This window comes from Dasypus novemcinctus, chromosome 6 (genome assembly GCF_030445035.2).
Source record: "Dasypus novemcinctus isolate mDasNov1 chromosome 6, mDasNov1.1.hap2, whole genome shotgun sequence".
NCBI lineage: Eukaryota > Metazoa > Chordata > Mammalia > Cingulata > Dasypodidae > Dasypus > Dasypus novemcinctus.
This window is the reverse complement of record NC_080678.1, coordinates 9,280,345-9,296,706: the sequence shown is the minus strand read 5'-3', so window position 1 is coordinate 9,296,706 and position 16,362 is coordinate 9,280,345. Positions and strand designations below refer to the sequence as shown.

Sequence of the window (16,362 nt, the reverse complement as noted above, 5' to 3'; positions counted from 1 at the left end):
ACAGAACCAAGTACTTTTGTTGTAGAAGATAGGTGTAAAGCTTTGGGGAAAAATAAGTTTAAACTTACTAGAATCTGAAATGGAATCAACATAGTGACTGATATCAAGCAATCTAACACTGGGTGTTTATCTGTCCAGTGTTAGCATTCAAATGCCCAGGCATTCAAATTCAGGGCATCATTCTGAAGCTTCCTTTCAACTGGACCAAGTTGTTTAGCAAGAGATGCTTGTCCTTGCAGATCTGCTTCTGTCAATTTAGGGAGAACTGCAAAAAGTGGGAATACTCACCCTCTTTCTGGAGGAGCGCTTTCCTGCTGTGTTTCCTGAATCAATAGCATCTGCAACTTCAACTGGTGTTTGTCCTCTTCATATTAAGTTACTAGGATTAATGGTTAAACTTTTTGCCTGGGAACCATAATTTTTCTCAAAGTTCACAGATAAACTTCCATCAGTAAGGCCCAGTTCTTCGTGCTTACATTTTTGTGAAGAAATTTGTGGTTGTGAATATTGAAGTGGGGTCTTCATTTCCATCATTTCAGCAAGAGAAACACTAGAATTTGGGGTCTCTCTGGAAACCCAAGTAGGTTCTACATGAGTTCCCTTTCCCTCCATCTAGGTAGATTCTGACACACGTGCTGCAGGCCTTGCCTGCTGGCTCCTTCTAGGAGACTTTGGCCTTGATTCAGGTGGTCTCTCCCCTGCCTCTCCTCCTTTCCTGATATAGGAGTCTGTGTTCCTGAACTTCCATGACTTTGAACAACATTTTCTTTTTGTAATTTGACCTCTAATTCCTCTCTAATTGACCCAAAGAGTTTACTGAAGGGAGAGTCATTTTTTCACTACTCTCCAAGGATTCCCTAGACTTCAATTCTTGATTGCAGTTCACTGATGTTACCCTGGATGTATCTTGTTTAAAATCCCCAACAGTGAGATCAGTTGCTTTTCTATCATCATTTTCTGTATCCACCACACACCCGCCTTTTCAGGTTTTTCTTCTTGGGTGATCAAATACACAGAGCAGATGCTTCCAGCCTCTCTGTGGAGGGCAAAGTGTTTTCACCAGTCTTTCTGAGAGCACAGCTGGGGGAACAGCTGAGTTCCAGCAGCCATAGGCCCTGTGTACTTCACTGTTTGTAAATATGTCCTCAGTCCTCAGCTATGCCCAGTGCACTCACCCAGAAGCCTGGGTCACAGAGCTTCTGGAGTGGGCAGGAGTGGACTCCTGGAGAACAGAGCAGGGTGGTGGGGTGATGAGAGAGCTGCAAACTCACTAGTGAAATCTCCTGAGGCTCATATCACAACAAGCATTGGGAGGAAAACCTCAGAATCCGAGTTGGAGCCTCTGACAGTCACATCAAGGACAGGTGCATTTAGTAGGTCTCCAGAGCTTGGAAACATACAGATGCTGTATACAGAGATGAAGGATGAAAAGGCAGCAACCAACAGTGCAGAGAACAACTTAGGACTTAAGATTCTGAGGGAGATACCAGCAAAGGAAAAGAATCTGGAGAAAGAGATAAAGAAAAGTGAAAGACCTGTCAAAACAGCCAAGAAAAATGCTGAATCTAAAGAAAATTAGAAAAAGCCAACACCCATCATGAGATCAAGAAGAACTTGGGAGAAGAAAAGTGTACCAGTAGAAGACCTAATTACTATCCAGAGGCTGTTGACACCTAACCAAAAAAAAAGAACAAGTAGAAGATTTGACAGGCATCAAAGAACCTACTGGAACACCTAAACAGGCAGCAGAACCAATAACCCATGATAATGTTGACAGAAACCTCCAGAAAAGTCCAGCCCAGAACAGAACAGGATGAATAGCAAGTCCAACAGCATTCAGGGACTGGAGAGCATTCCTACGGACAAGGCAGAGTCTGTGAAAGACCAAAGTCTAATGAGAGTCCTACAAACAACAGAGCATACAGAGGCACCATTAAATGATGATGAAATCATCAAAGACATTTGCAAGTTTCTACAGCACAAACCAGACCCTGAAGACACACTGACGGGCATTATTGTTGTGCTTGTGGGAACCACAACACCTCAGGAACAAGTAGAAAAGCCACTGGCATTCAGAAGACTCATGGAAACACCAAAAGAATGAATTCAAAATGATAAAGTCCTCAAAATACTTAAGGAAACTCCAGAAAAGATACTAGAACCAGAAGAAAATCTAACAGCTAGCAAGAGACTGCTGAAATTGCCTAAGGAAAGACACAACCTATGGAAAAAGTGCTCATTGAAGAGCAGCCACACACACCATGAGAAACGAAGCAGCAAGTAGTGTTCATAATATCCACAGGAAACTGAGGAACATGCCAAAGCACAAGCAGGGACTGGGAGAGCATTTAATATTTCTCAAGAAATTGGTAAGGACACCTAAAGAAAAAGCAGACCCTTTGGTAGAGCTAGAAGGTATCAGAGAGACCGCAGACACCTCGAAAGAAGAGGAACAAGCCAACAGAGAAATTAGGAACATTCCAAAGCAGAAACCAGAATCGGTAGACTCACTAATGGGCATTTAGAGACTGCTGAGAACATGTAGAATCAAATCAGAACCTGTGGAAGACCTGAAGAAATCTCCAAACTACAACCTGGGTGCAGCAGACATAGCATGGATCTCCAAAAGAGTGCTTAGGACACTGAAAGTAAAACCAGAAATGGTAGGGGACTTGGCTGATGTGACGGTGTTCCCACAAGCACCACCACCGCCAGAAGAACCAATGAGTGGTGACGGGGTCCATAGAAAGTTAGGAACATGCTGAAATACAAATCAGAACCAGGCAAAAGCCAAGCAGGAGTAAACATACAGTTAAGAAACCTAAAATAAAGCCAGAGTCCTTAGGAGTTGTGACAGTGTTCCCACTCCAAGAGCCAGAGGAACCCACAGGGGGAGACAACGTCCACAGGAAGCCGAGGGCCACTCCCCAGCACATGCGGGAGCCACAGGAACATCTAACAATAATAGTGAGACTCCTGGCCACGCCTGAGGAAAATGCAGGCTCCGTGGAAGTCCTGCACACTCCACAGCCAGCAGGACACCAGTGACTGAAAGCACGACTGCCAGATCTCCCAGGTAGAAATTCAGAAAGAAGTGAAAACCTGACTGGTCACAATATGCTGCTTTAGTCGCCTAAAGAGAAGGCAGAACAAGCAGGATACGAGTAGTAGAAAAACTTCATGGCAAATTGTGGAATCAGGAAATGGGACAATCAGTGCACTTGAGACACTCTCCAAGGAGAAGAGGGAGTCAGCTGAGCTTCTGACAGACATCCAGAAATCTCTGAGAACTTCTTTGATGAAAAGAGAACTGGTGGAAGACCTTTCAGGCATTAAGAGACCAATGCAGTCTCCTAAAGCAAAGGGAGAGCAAGGAAAAGACTCCACAGTGTCAGTAATCACACGAGAACCCCTAAGTGGAGATGGGAATCTGCAGAAAATCTGACAGGCATGAAGAGAATTATGAAAACCCCTACTAAAGTTCATCCTGTAGGAGATCTGACATTGCTTATGGCAACTCCAAATAAGGTGACAGAAGATGTTGCAGGTATGCCCGTGGTCCTGAAAACTTATGCACAGAAAACGCTTAGCACCGATTCAAACATATCAGAGAAATTAAAGAAATACATTGACTAAAACACCTGCAATAGAAGATGTGAAAAATCCTGCTCAAAAAAACCAATAGGAAAAATACTAGACCATCCCCAGATGTTGACTTCTCAGTGAAAAAAAAGCCATGGGTGACCTGTCAGAACTTTTGGAAACACCAAAAGAACACCTTGAGTCAAGAATTACCAGTGAATTAAACAAGAAACCAGCAAGAAGAAAGAAAAGTGAGGTTGAACATTTCTCAGGCTTACAAAGGCTTGTGGCAGAACCCAAACAAAAGACACCCTGTTTGGAAATTGACTATACTAGATTTGAGGAAATGTTTGCGCTTAGAAACAAAAATCAGGTAAAAACATTACATAGTCATGACATGTCATCTAGAATGTGTTCTCCCAGTTTCGGTATAATTTTTTTAAGTAGGCGACATAATTGGATGTCTCTCCTCAAAGCAGTCTGTGTGTGACACAGAGGATAACTGTAGGCTGTAGCCAGAACCCATTTGGAGCTTTATGGAGGGAATAGACTCCCTGAGAAAAAGAAGGAGTCAAAAGTATGACTACACATTTTAAGAAGTTTTTCAGAGAGTGAATGAGTTAGGTTTGTCTTCACATGTGTGAAAATGTGTTCGAAGGAAAGGAGTTCGATCACTAGTTCTATGTTGTTCCAGACACTACTGCCACGATCACACAGTAGAAATACGATCCCAGAGGTCACTAATTTAACAGTAGGACAATAGAAAAGGGGAGTGGATATCCTTGAGAAGAACCTGACTGTTGGGATTCATTTATTTTTAAAATTTTTTTTCTGGTAACATATACATAATATAACATTTCCCATTTACACCACTTCCAAACATAATATTTAGTTGCATTAATTACACTTGCAATATTCTGCTACCATCACTGCCAATCATTAAGCAAACTTCCATCACCACAAACAGAAATTCTGTATCCAGTAGGCATTAACTCCTCATTTCTAACCCCCACCATTTTAGGATTGGTGTTTAGAGAGATAACTGCATTGAAAGAAATGTGGCACAATTCCAGAAGTTTAAATTTTTTCCTGTTTAAGTTTAGCAATGATTTTTAATTAGGAATTCATTAGTCCCTGTGTAATGTGTCACATTACTATAACACAAAATGTTTTCATCATATTAGGTGTAACATTACCTCCAAACCTTATATATCCTAAATTCCGTATATTTTTATTTTTGATTGCTCAGTAGAGATGATCAATATAAAATTTTTAAATGATCGGAATTCATTTGAGTTTGAGTTTACATTTGATTGTTCTCCGTGTTGAGCTTCCAGCCACGTTTTACTCATTATGGATGCTGCCTGATTTATTTAGGATGGGCCACAGGACCTGTGTCAAGAAAACTCCTCTTGTAATCTCCTAATGATGGTTAAGTGGAAACTGTCATTTACATGGATTCTTTGCAGTACACATTACACTTTTGGATAAAATTGGAATATGTTTTAGAAATTGCTGAAAAGTCCAAAGTATAGATACTGTCATATCATGTTGTTCCTTTCTGCCATACATCTTGTCAGCTGCCCCCAGGACAGGCTACCAGAGATTTCCATATTAGTATAAAAAATAACTGAAGGGAAAAGACAAGTTTCTGTACCTCTATGATGCTTCGTTTGAAACTGATTCTAAAAATATTCACATGCCCCTCTATGATACAGGATCCAAACCTGGTGCCTCTGAAATGGAAGACTTATTGCCAGAGAAGACACAAGGCAGAATTGTGAATCAAAGGACAAGATCTGCTCTCAGGAAAAAAGGGCCAGAAAATCGTCAGCACCTAAACATTTGCCCAGTCAAAGAGAGATTGTGCTTGCGGAGCCAAATGCCAAAGCTGAGCTTCATCTCCAAGAGAAGCCGAGTCGGGGAATGTCCCTACGTTCCAGACACAGATGCAAAACTGATACGGAACTGCAGGGGTCTCAGTTGCTCGTGTCAGCACAAAAGATTCAGACAAAGGGGAAGAGACTGTGACGATGTTCCAAGAGGAGAACTCCGAAGATGGGGAGATGAAACAAAAGACTGTGACCCTAAGATCTAGGCGCAAAAGTAAACCCAGTATCAGGCTGCAGGAATTCGATTGTTGGACTTGTTTAACAGAAGTTATGCATGCGGAGAACAAGGAAAAACTAATGAAGAGTTTGCAAGAAAAGGTTAAATCTATAAAGGAAGAGAAGATGCCTTTAAGAGCTAAAAAAAAAGAATCAAGACTACTTTTGAGGAGGAAATTCACCCAAGGACTATAATGTTTATGAATAATGTACAGGAGAAGAACTTGGAAGATAAAGAAATAAATCAAGAATATCCTCTAGAAGCCAGAGCAAAAATGGAGTAAAGTTTGAAAGGTCTAATCATCTGTACAATGAAACCAAGGTAGCTGATGAAAGGGAAGAAGATGAAGTTATTGACAGTTCTGCAGTTAAAATCTTAAACAGTACGGGAGGCACTTCTAGAAGCAGAAGTAAAAAATATAAAGTCAGAGGTATTTCCTAGTCTACCCAGCACTCCAGAGATCCCACCTACAGAGGAAGTGGAAGAAAAGCCTATCAGGAAAACCCATAAGAATGTCAAGGACACAGCAATTGTAAATCCTGGCCCATTGCTGAGGCTTAGAGGATCAAGTAAAGTGTATCCTACTGATCTATTATCTGGTACAACAAAAGAATGTCTGTGAGCAAGGATGAGGGGAAACCATAACAAAACCCCAAAGAGGAGAGGGTTAGGTCCTCAAGATCTCAATATGGGTAAAAATATACAGACCCCAGTCATCCCATAGTACACCTGAGGTGACAGACTTGGAGGAAGCTGACAAGCCTGCAAGAAAAACCCTAGGAAAGTCCAAAGAAAGAGCAGTAAAACCAGAGGCAGCGTCATGGAGAACCAGATACCAAACTAGGCTTTTTGAGAGAGAGATGCAGCAATCCAATTCTCTGCCTGTAATTCCTGAAGAAGCACCCTCAGAGCAGGGTGAGAAAGAGCGAAGGCAGTTAAAGCACAAAACTCAGACTCAAGATGGTAAGTCTACGAGATCTAAAAGGCAAAGCAAACACGGACTCTGAGGGATTTCTGAGTATATCCCGTGAAGCAGAAATACCATATACAAGGCAAAGGCAAAGGTTCTTGTGAAAAGCCAGAAGCAGCAGGATGCAGCAGCCAGTGAGGAAATGCGGCTGAGATCCAGCAGCCAAAATAAGGGCCATCTCTCTGGTAAGGTGCTGGAGTCTTTACCTGGTAGAGCAAAACAAGCCCTTGGGAGAAAGTCCAAGTGGCAAGCTTCTGACCCTGCAGATTAAGGAAAACAAGCACTGACACACCTCCTTCAGAAAAAATGCAGGTGGGGGATCCCAAGACAATCCCACGAAGAAAATCCAGGCAAGAAAGCCAGAAGACCCAGAGGTGGTAGTGAATCGGCTGTGCCTGAGATCCAGAAAAGTGAAAATCCTCGCCACAGAGATGGCAAACTGAGGAGTCACTTTAAGAAATGCTGTGGTCTCAAAAGCTGAAACTTCACCTAAAGGACCAAGGCACAACCAGAGAACCACGCGCAGTGCTAAGAGATGTGTTGCTGAGGCGGCAGTTACCAGAAACTCAAAACAGGTCAGGAGCTTACTGTGGTTGTCCTTTACGAACACAGGATGATTCATATGTTTTTGCCATATATTTTGCATTGTGACTATATTTTGATGTATCTGTTTTGGGAATTCCACTTAAAATAGCAAGTCCAGACTTAAAATAGTAAATGAAGACTTCATTTAGAAAGAACTAGGAATTACTCTAGTTACTACATTCTACCTGCTTATGATAAACTCCATGCTAGTTCAGCTAAACTTATTAAAATGGAAAGGTCATCGTGTCTGACTTTCACAGAACTTACTTTTGAAAGCTAAATTAAAAGATGGGTGGGCGTATCCGTGAAGAAAATGGTACTAGTCAGAGTTCCCATTCTGAAGGAAGTGCTTGCGTCCTATACCTGCTCCCCCCCTCAACAAAAGAGTATTAAGCTAAACAACTCTAACTGCTTTTAAGGTAGTGCCAAATTTAGGAGCACATGAATTGTCTATCATTGGAATAAATGCATAATGCATGATTAAATTCAGTTAGTATTCTAGGGAATACTCAATTTAGCTAGTTTAAAAACAGGTTGAACAGTTATCTTTTTATGAGTGGTAGAAATTTTCTATTGAGCTCTCAAAAATATGGACCTATTATTACAATTTGAGTTCAGCAAATGAAACTAATGTAGCAATAACCTCTTCAGAAATCAGAATTCTGGCAACTCCAACCATCCAGAATAGCACTAGCCTTCTAGAACAAGAAGAAGCAAAGATTCCCACTTGTGCAGTATGGTACAGGCAGCAGTGCTGGATAGGACTGTGCTACCAGGTGATGGGCAGGGGGTCCCAGGGGAGGTCCTGAGAGTATGTACCAGGGAGGAGGAGGCACTGCTCAGAGAAGCCCATTGAAGCCCAGACATAAGGTACAAGTGAAAGTCCCAGGGGCTGGCTGGAAGCAGAAGACATTCTGACAGTGGAAGATATGATCACAGAAAGGAAAGAAACACCAGAATCACAAAGAGCCTGATGGAAGCAAACATGTTCTGCCCATGTGTCAAATTTTTAAAGAAAATTCTAAGTATTTACAAAGTTGACAGTTTGGAAAATAGTGCTTTAACAGAAAGTGAAATTTAAGAACAATAAAAGCCAATATTCTTTTAACTTAGATGATTCCTAGAGACACAACCACCAGGCACTCAAAGCGTGAACTAAGCATGTTTGATCTCAGCTGTAGCCCAGTGAGCGTTCAGGCCTATTTGTTATTACTCAGACACCCGGGGAGAAACTGTCAGAAAGACACAGGAACGCGTTTTTGCTAGTGCTTGTGTTCCTCAATGAGTGTCCATTGATGACCTGGCGTAGAATATATATGGTATGTATATATATGGTATGTTTTTCCAGCAAAGGATTAATAACATCAACCTTTCAAAATTGTACCTTAGCCTCAAGAGATTAAAAACCAATATGATAGTGAAAGTCAAAGAGTGGAACCAATGAAAGTTGACTGACACTAAGATAGACCTCTCTTGGTGAAACCTATGATAAGCTGGAGATAAGTATTTGTACAAGGAAGGGATAAAATGGGGGCATAGGGTTACCTTTGGGTGGGGCTTTGTGGGCTCAAGGGGGCTAGGGATGGGAGGATGGGTAATATTGCCCAAGAAATTGGGGGGATGGTGGGGGACCATATGAACATAGGAGATTGTCAGATATTTGGTTGAGAATATAATGCTGAGAAGACTTTATCAAAAATATAATAAGGAAGGTTACCTGTTTAAGAGGCTTAAAGGAGATAATCTGATGCATGACAGGCTCCCAGGGAGTGTGTGAGTGCTCATTTTGCAATAGTGGGTTATATCATTGGATAGAGACCCATATAATGAGAGTGATGGTATACCCACATCCTGGGGAGGACTGATGCCCTCAATAGAGGGAATTGTATCTCTCAAGAGAAATGGTGGCTCCCAGTGCATTAGGGCAGTTGAGCGTGTCAAGCCCTCAACACTTGCAAGTATCTCTGAACATGGCCCTTCAAGCAATGAAGATTGACTCTCACTGTGGGCCCTGAGGGGAGGGGGAAAGAGGTATTGAATAGATGGAATCAATGTAACTGTGTGGGCAATAGAAGTGTTCCACAAGATTATGCAAGGATGGATATAAGACATGTTAAATTACACCAAAAATGTATAGTGGCCAATAGGCTAAAATGTAAATCATAATGTAAAACATAAGATAACTAAAATTTAGAAAATTGTAGTCTAAAATATAAACCACAATGTAACCCCCCTACCCCCTCACCCAAAAAAAAGACCTCTCTTGGTAGTGATAACAGAAGGAAATTATTGGCTCAATAAATTATCATTTCATGCCTGTTAGTTACAGAAGGTGAGGCTGTGAGAGCATCTCCACACCAGGGCAGTTTGAGGCTCTAGACCCACTCCATCCCCCATGCCCTGGCTCACACTCAGTGCACACAGTGGATTTGACTGTTACATTCAGTGGTCTGATTTGGTGCCCATTGGCACAGAAGAGATGTGTTCACTATGCAGGAGTAATGGTGACAACACTGACAGTTTACATCCAGAATCTCATCTCTGTCCCCAGCCACCCCGAGAATCACAAGGAAAACAGCTGCAGAGCCGGGAAGTGGTGCCACCTGCCTGCTCTGTCCCCACACAGACACAACAGAGCCACTCCAGCCAGCATTGCTGGTCACGTTACCATTTCATTCGAATCTGGAAGGCGTGTTCCAGACTTTATGACCTTCTGACAGAGTGGGGGCGATCATTAGGCCTTTCCCTGCAACTTTAGACATTATGGTGGACTTCTGTGCTACACTGAGAGATGGTGAGGCCTGCAGACCATGGTCAAGTAGTTAGGATCTCTGCATTCAAACTCAGTCTCACATTTCTTTAATGCTTTTGTTTTTCTAACTCCCTTTACTCTCAGTTATCACTTGATAGGAGTTGTTAGTATGACTGCTTGAAAGTGTACCTGGTATCACAAATAGCTTTTTATAAAAAAAATAATTTATTGTAGTATAACACTCATACATAAACATACATAAACAATAAGTATATAATAATAGTTGTGAACTTACAAAACAAACATATAACATCATACAGGACTCCCATAACTCACCCTACCACCAATAAATTGGATTGTTGTTAAATCTTTTTAACTAATGGTTAAAGACCATTGTCAAAATATTACTACTAACCAAAGTATTATTCTCCCAATCAACCCTATTATTACCTTTATATCATTTATATATGAACATACATAAACAAATGTACAGGAAAAGCTGTGAACTTACAAAGCAAACATGCATAACCTCACACACGGGTCCCATACATCAACCCTCCACCAATACCTTGCATTGTCATGAGATGTTTCTTACAAATTATGAAAGAATATTATCAAAATCCTACTACTAATCATAGTCCTTATCTTACATTTGGTGTGTTTCCCCCCAACCTGCCCTATTATTATTTTTTAAATATATTTTTTATGACAGAAGTTGTAAACTTATAAAAGCATCATGCACATGTGCAGAATTCTCAAAAACACTCCATCAACACACCACACGGGTAGAACATTTGCTACAGATAAGATAATGTCATCTGACTGTTACCATGTCCATAGTGTACATTTGGCTCAAATTTTCCATGCTGCCTCATTTTCAGCACAGTACATCTTTCACAGAGATGCAAGAATATTACATTATTACTGGTAACCACAGTCCATAGGACACTCTAGCTGTGTTTTTCCCATGCTTCTCCACATTCCCAACACCCTGCAGTAGCGATATGTATTTGCTCTAGCTCACAATGAACATGCTTGTGTCTGTACCATCAACCACAATTCTCATCCTCCTCTTGGTTTACTGTGCTATGCAATTCCTAGATTATTCTCTAGCATTCTGTCAACTGTCATTTACATACCTAGACTACCATTTTTAGCCACATCTCCATTTATAAACTAGTTGTTACGCACTATATGTTACCATCCACTTGATATATTTCCACACTTTTACAATAAAGCTAATTAAAATTTCTCCATACATTAAACATCAGTATTCCATCTCAGTCTTCCTCTTATCTCCTTTAAGAATCCATCACCTACCAGGTCTTGAAGGTATTTTCCCAAAATTTCTTCTAGAAGTTTTATGGTTCTTGCTTTTATTTTTAGGTTTTTTATTCTTTTAATTTCTGGATAAGGTGTGAGATAGGGGGTCCTCTTTCCTTCTTTCAGCTATGGATATCCAATTCTTTCAACTCCATTTGCCGAATGGACTGTTCTGCCCAAGCTGAGTAGATTTGACAGGCTGGTCAAAATCACTGGACAATACATAATATGGGTCTGTTTCTGAACCTAAACTTTGGTTCCATTGGTCTATGTGTCTGTCTTTATGCCAGCACCATGCTGTTTTTACCACTATAGCTGGGTAATATGATTTGAAGTCTGGAGATGAGGATTTGCTTTTCATTTTAATGATGTTTCTGGCTATTCAGGAACCCCCTACCCTTCCAAATAAATTTGATGATGGTGTTTACAATTTTTTTAATGCTGGTGGAATTTTTATCGGAATTGCATTGAGTCTATATATCAATTTGAGTAGAATTAGCATCTTATTGATATTTAATTTTCCTATCCATGAGCATGGGATGTTCTTCCAGTTGTTTAGGCCTTTTTTGATTTCTTTTAACACTGAGTTGCAGTTTTCTGAATACAGTTGCTTTACATCGTTGGTTAAGTTTATTCCTGACTATTTGACTTCTATCTGTCATATTTTATTTTCACCACTCTTTTGACACTTTTACTCACTTTTATTGATATAATCTTCATTTCTAGGCTATCTTCCAGGTCTCCCTTTCCTGTCTTTTCTTTTCAGGCTCTAGCACACCCTTTAGTATTTCCTAAAATCTGGTATCTTGCTTAGAAATTCTCTTATTGTTTATCTGTGAATATTCTAATCTTGCCCTCATTTTTGAAAGACAGTCTTACTGGAAATAAGATTCTTGGCTGGAAGTTTTTCTCTTGTAGTATCTTAAATATATCAGACCACAGTCATCTTGCCTCCATGGTTTCTGGTAAGAAATCAGCACTTAATCTTATTAGGTATCCCTTATATGTTATGCATTGCTTTTCTCTTGCTCTTCTCAGAATTCTCTCTTTGTCTTTGACATTTGAAATTCTGATGAGTATGTGTCTCAGAGTTGGTCTATTCAGATCTTTTCAGGTGGGAGTATGTTGCACTTCTTGGACATGGATGTCTATGACCTTCAATAGGGTTGGGAAATTTTCTATCATTATATCTTCAAATATTCCTTCTACCCCTTGTTCCTTCTCTTCTCCTTCTCAGACATCCATTACACATATGTTTGCTTGCCTTTTGTTGTCATTTACTTCCCTGAGATCTTGTCCAATTTTTTCCTTTATTTTCTTGATCTGTTCTTTTGTACGTTCACTTTCAGAGGTCATTTCTTCAAGCTCACTAATCCTTTCTTCTGCCTCCTCAAATCTGCTATTTTATGATTCCAATGTTTTTGTAATTTCATTTATTGCAACTTTCATTCCCATAAGATCTGCTATTTTTCTATGTATGCTTTCAAATTCTTTCTGCTTATCCAGTATCTTCTTAATTTCCTCAATCTCTTTAGCCATCTCATTGAATTTATTAAGGAGATTTGTTTAAACATCTATGATTAGTTGTTTCGATTCCTCCATGTCATCTAGAGACTTATCTTATTCCTTTAACTGGGCCATAGCTTCCTGTTTCTTGGTGTAGATTGTAATTTTTTGTTGATGTCTTGGCATCTGGATTAGTAGAATACTCATTTTGGGTGCAGTTTTTCTCTTTCATTTAGGGCTTCCTGCCCTTTCTCCTATGCTGGTTGTGCAGAACAAGCCAAGATTGTAATTGGTGCTATAAGCTGTGGAGGCTCAATCTCCCCTCATTGCGCCAGGGACCAATGAAGCTTCTCCCACCTTTCTCCTTTGCCAAGGGTAGGGACAGAGTCACAGCTGTATGGAATAGTCCAAGTCATGATTAGACTGTGGTTGCCCAGACAGATTGATGAACCTTTATGCCCCTTTCTCCCCTACCTGGGATGGGGATGGAGCTGCAGGTGTGGGCACCAACGTATGCAGTATCGGTCCAAGATTATCGCAGTTGACCTGGTAGACTTCCAATTTCCAATTTGTGCCTGCCAAATATACCTGCAGTTAACTGGATAGGCTGGTGCACAGCCCACCAGCCCCTTCCCTGCCAGAGGCAGGGCTGAAACCTAGGCTAGGCGTGCAGGCCAATCTGCGTGAAAGAAACTGGTCCCTACCATCACTATGATTTTTGGTCCTCACTTCCCCCCAGATTGGAGGTGGAGTCCCAATGGCATCCACCAACCTCTTTCCCACTTGGGCAGATTCACACCCCACTGTTCCCAGGGTTTTATCTTAGCCAGCAGAGTCTACCAATCAGTAGCCAAAATCAGCAGCCAACCATCTCCTTGTCCCCTGTTTCTGGGAAATGGAGCTTCCAATTCCAGTCACAGAACACCTCCTGGGGTGGCTCGTGCCACCGGAGTAGGATAATCAGCTGCCTCTGCAGCTTGGCTGGTCATTTCCTGGAGAGACTGGAGCAGGGCCCTGCAGCTTCCTCCCTGCTGGAGGTGGCACTGGGGCCTAGGCTAGAGCTGCATTCTGACCTGGATGGGAAGAAGCTGGTCCCTACCAGCACTGGGATTCTCAGTCTACCTTGATTCCCTCATGCCAGGTGCTGAGTTAAGATGGCAGCTCATGCCAGGTGCTAAGTTAAGATGGTGGCTCCCAGCCTCTTTCGAATTTGGACAGGCTCAAACTTTAGCTCCTCTCAGGATTATACTTTAGCCGGCTGAAATTACTCATCAGTAGCTGAAATTGGTACACAACCATCTCTTCCTCCCCCATTTTTGGGAAGTGGAGCTTTCTGTTCTAGCTGGGGAACAGTTCCCAAGGCAGTTTGTGCCTCCAGTGGAGGATGGGCACTGGCCTCTGGGGTGTGGAACACTCTATTGATGAATCTTCTCTGCAGGTGGGCAGCCTCCTCCCTCCATTCCTTCAAGGATGCTGCAGGATGCTCTTCTGGCCTCCTGGAACCCCCAAACAGGTGCCTCAGCTAGCTCAGAGAGCTCTGGGTGTTTACTGACTGCCCTGTAACAGGAGCTGACTTTTTACTATTTGGCTCTTAAAATTTTAAATATTTTATCTTTTTATAGAAAAGTTTGTAATCTATTTTTCAATTCATAATAGAAGAGAAAAAAAATTCTACAGATATTGACATTTTTTCTAATTATAAATACCAGGAAGCAGATGTGACTCAAGCAGCTGGGCACCCACCTACCACATGGGAGGTCCCAGGATTGGTTCCCTGTGTCTCCTAAAGAAAACATGCAAGACGGTGAGCTGACACAACAGCCTGGCAACAAGATGATACAATGAAGAGACACAATGAGTAGATACTGTGAGAGACAGATCGAGGAGGGTTGGAGGTGGCTCAAGCCATTGGGTACCTCCTTTCCATATGAGAGATCCCAGGTTTGGTTCTCGGTGCCTCCTAAAATAAAAAGATGAAGAGACACAGAGAGCAGACAGCAAGCTCAAAATAACATGGGGGGTAGAAGGCAGTGAGAAATAAGTAAATAAAAAGAAACCTTAAAAAAATTCCACTCAGAAAAAGTGAATTCAGAAGTATAGAATGTAATCAGGGCTACAACTCTTAGGTCTTCTAAATCAAACTCCCTCTAGGAAGAAGCCAGTCTGTGACTCCATAATGTCCAGGTGTGATTGAAGACTACTTCAGGTGTGCCCTCTAAGCACGACAGCATCTTGCTGAGTAGCTGGAGAGGGAAGTGTTCCTGGTTGAATTCTCTTTTTAGATACCCAGGCCTTCATGTAACAAACCCTCTCATTTTGATCATACGTGGTTGAAATCTAATATGCATAATGTACCCACAGTTTCCTTACTTGTCAGGCTTATCCATCTAGAAAATTAAAATCTGGAAGGAAAAGCTGACATCTGACTTTTTAAAATGGGTGTCCTAAAGCATTAGGGGACATGTGCTTTACTTCCTGGTTAGCTCCTCAGGTGTGTGCTCTCATACTTTATACAGTTTCCAGAAAAAGCTAATTGTGGAGGACAACCAGCAAGATGGCAGTGGACTAAGGAGCTCCTAGAGGCTGTTAAATAACTTAACAGGATCTATCTTAAAACTTGTTTCCAAAGTTCAAAATCAACTTTCTAGAACTAAACTCTGCATAGAACTTTCTAGAACTAAAATCTGCATAGCACCTAGTTAGAATTTGGTTTCATCTTGTGTGTTTTACATAGTAGGGTTGATCACAGAAAATGGTTCTTTTAAATTACTTATGAGATATTTTTCTTTCCACACAGGAAAAGAACATTCAAACCAAAAAAGTGAAAACTAGAAAAGACACTGAAGATGTTTAGCTGAGAAGTAGAAGAAAAAAAATATGACAATTTTAGTTTAGTGATATATTAGTATCACCATAGAATAATTTTTGCAATAAAATTGCAAAAATGTAATAATCCATTTGTATTCCATATTAATCTTCATTCAATAAATGTGTCTGTAAACTTACACCATTTAGCTTCCTCTATTCATGGAAATAAAACTAGGAAATTTTAGATAATGTCATTGAAATTTAATTTAGGAAGAAGCTGTTTTATAAAAGAACAGGATAAATGTGTCTATACTAAGTGCTCTGTTTCTGCACCAAACCCATGCTTGCATCAAACTGACTAGCTCATACCACTGGTGTTTGCACTTCAAAGCTAGCAGGAGCACCCACCCTCCACCTGCCCACCTCCAGTTTACATAGAGCTGCTCAAATGAGCAGACAGGGTGACTCTTACTCAAACCCACAGATCTCCATGAGAAAACCCCAGCACAGGAATTTATAGTGCTAAGGGGCCTGCCTCGTTTATGTGACCTGACAGAATTGTAAGTTTGGATTTGTTAATACTTCAAATAATCGGGATTTGATCGTATTTGGAAATAGGATCTTTGAAGTTTTGATTAGTCAGGATGAAGCCAAACTGGATTACGGTGGGCCAGGCTCCAGTATGACTGATGTCCTACAAGGAGAGGAAACTGGACACAGACAGACA

The 16,362-nt window shown here is 41.1% G+C and overlaps 1 long non-coding RNA gene across 1 annotated transcript; it reads left to right on the top strand.

Moving 5' to 3' along the window:
- Nucleotides 1–14,525: 14,525 nt before the first annotated feature.
- On the top strand, nt 14,526–15,832 carry LOC131278656 (uncharacterized). The gene is made up of 2 exons (XR_009186035.1): nt 14,526–14,631; nt 15,625–15,832. It is a non-coding gene; the product is annotated as an uncharacterized lncRNA (long non-coding RNA).
- Nucleotides 15,833–16,362: the final 530 nt, after the last annotated feature.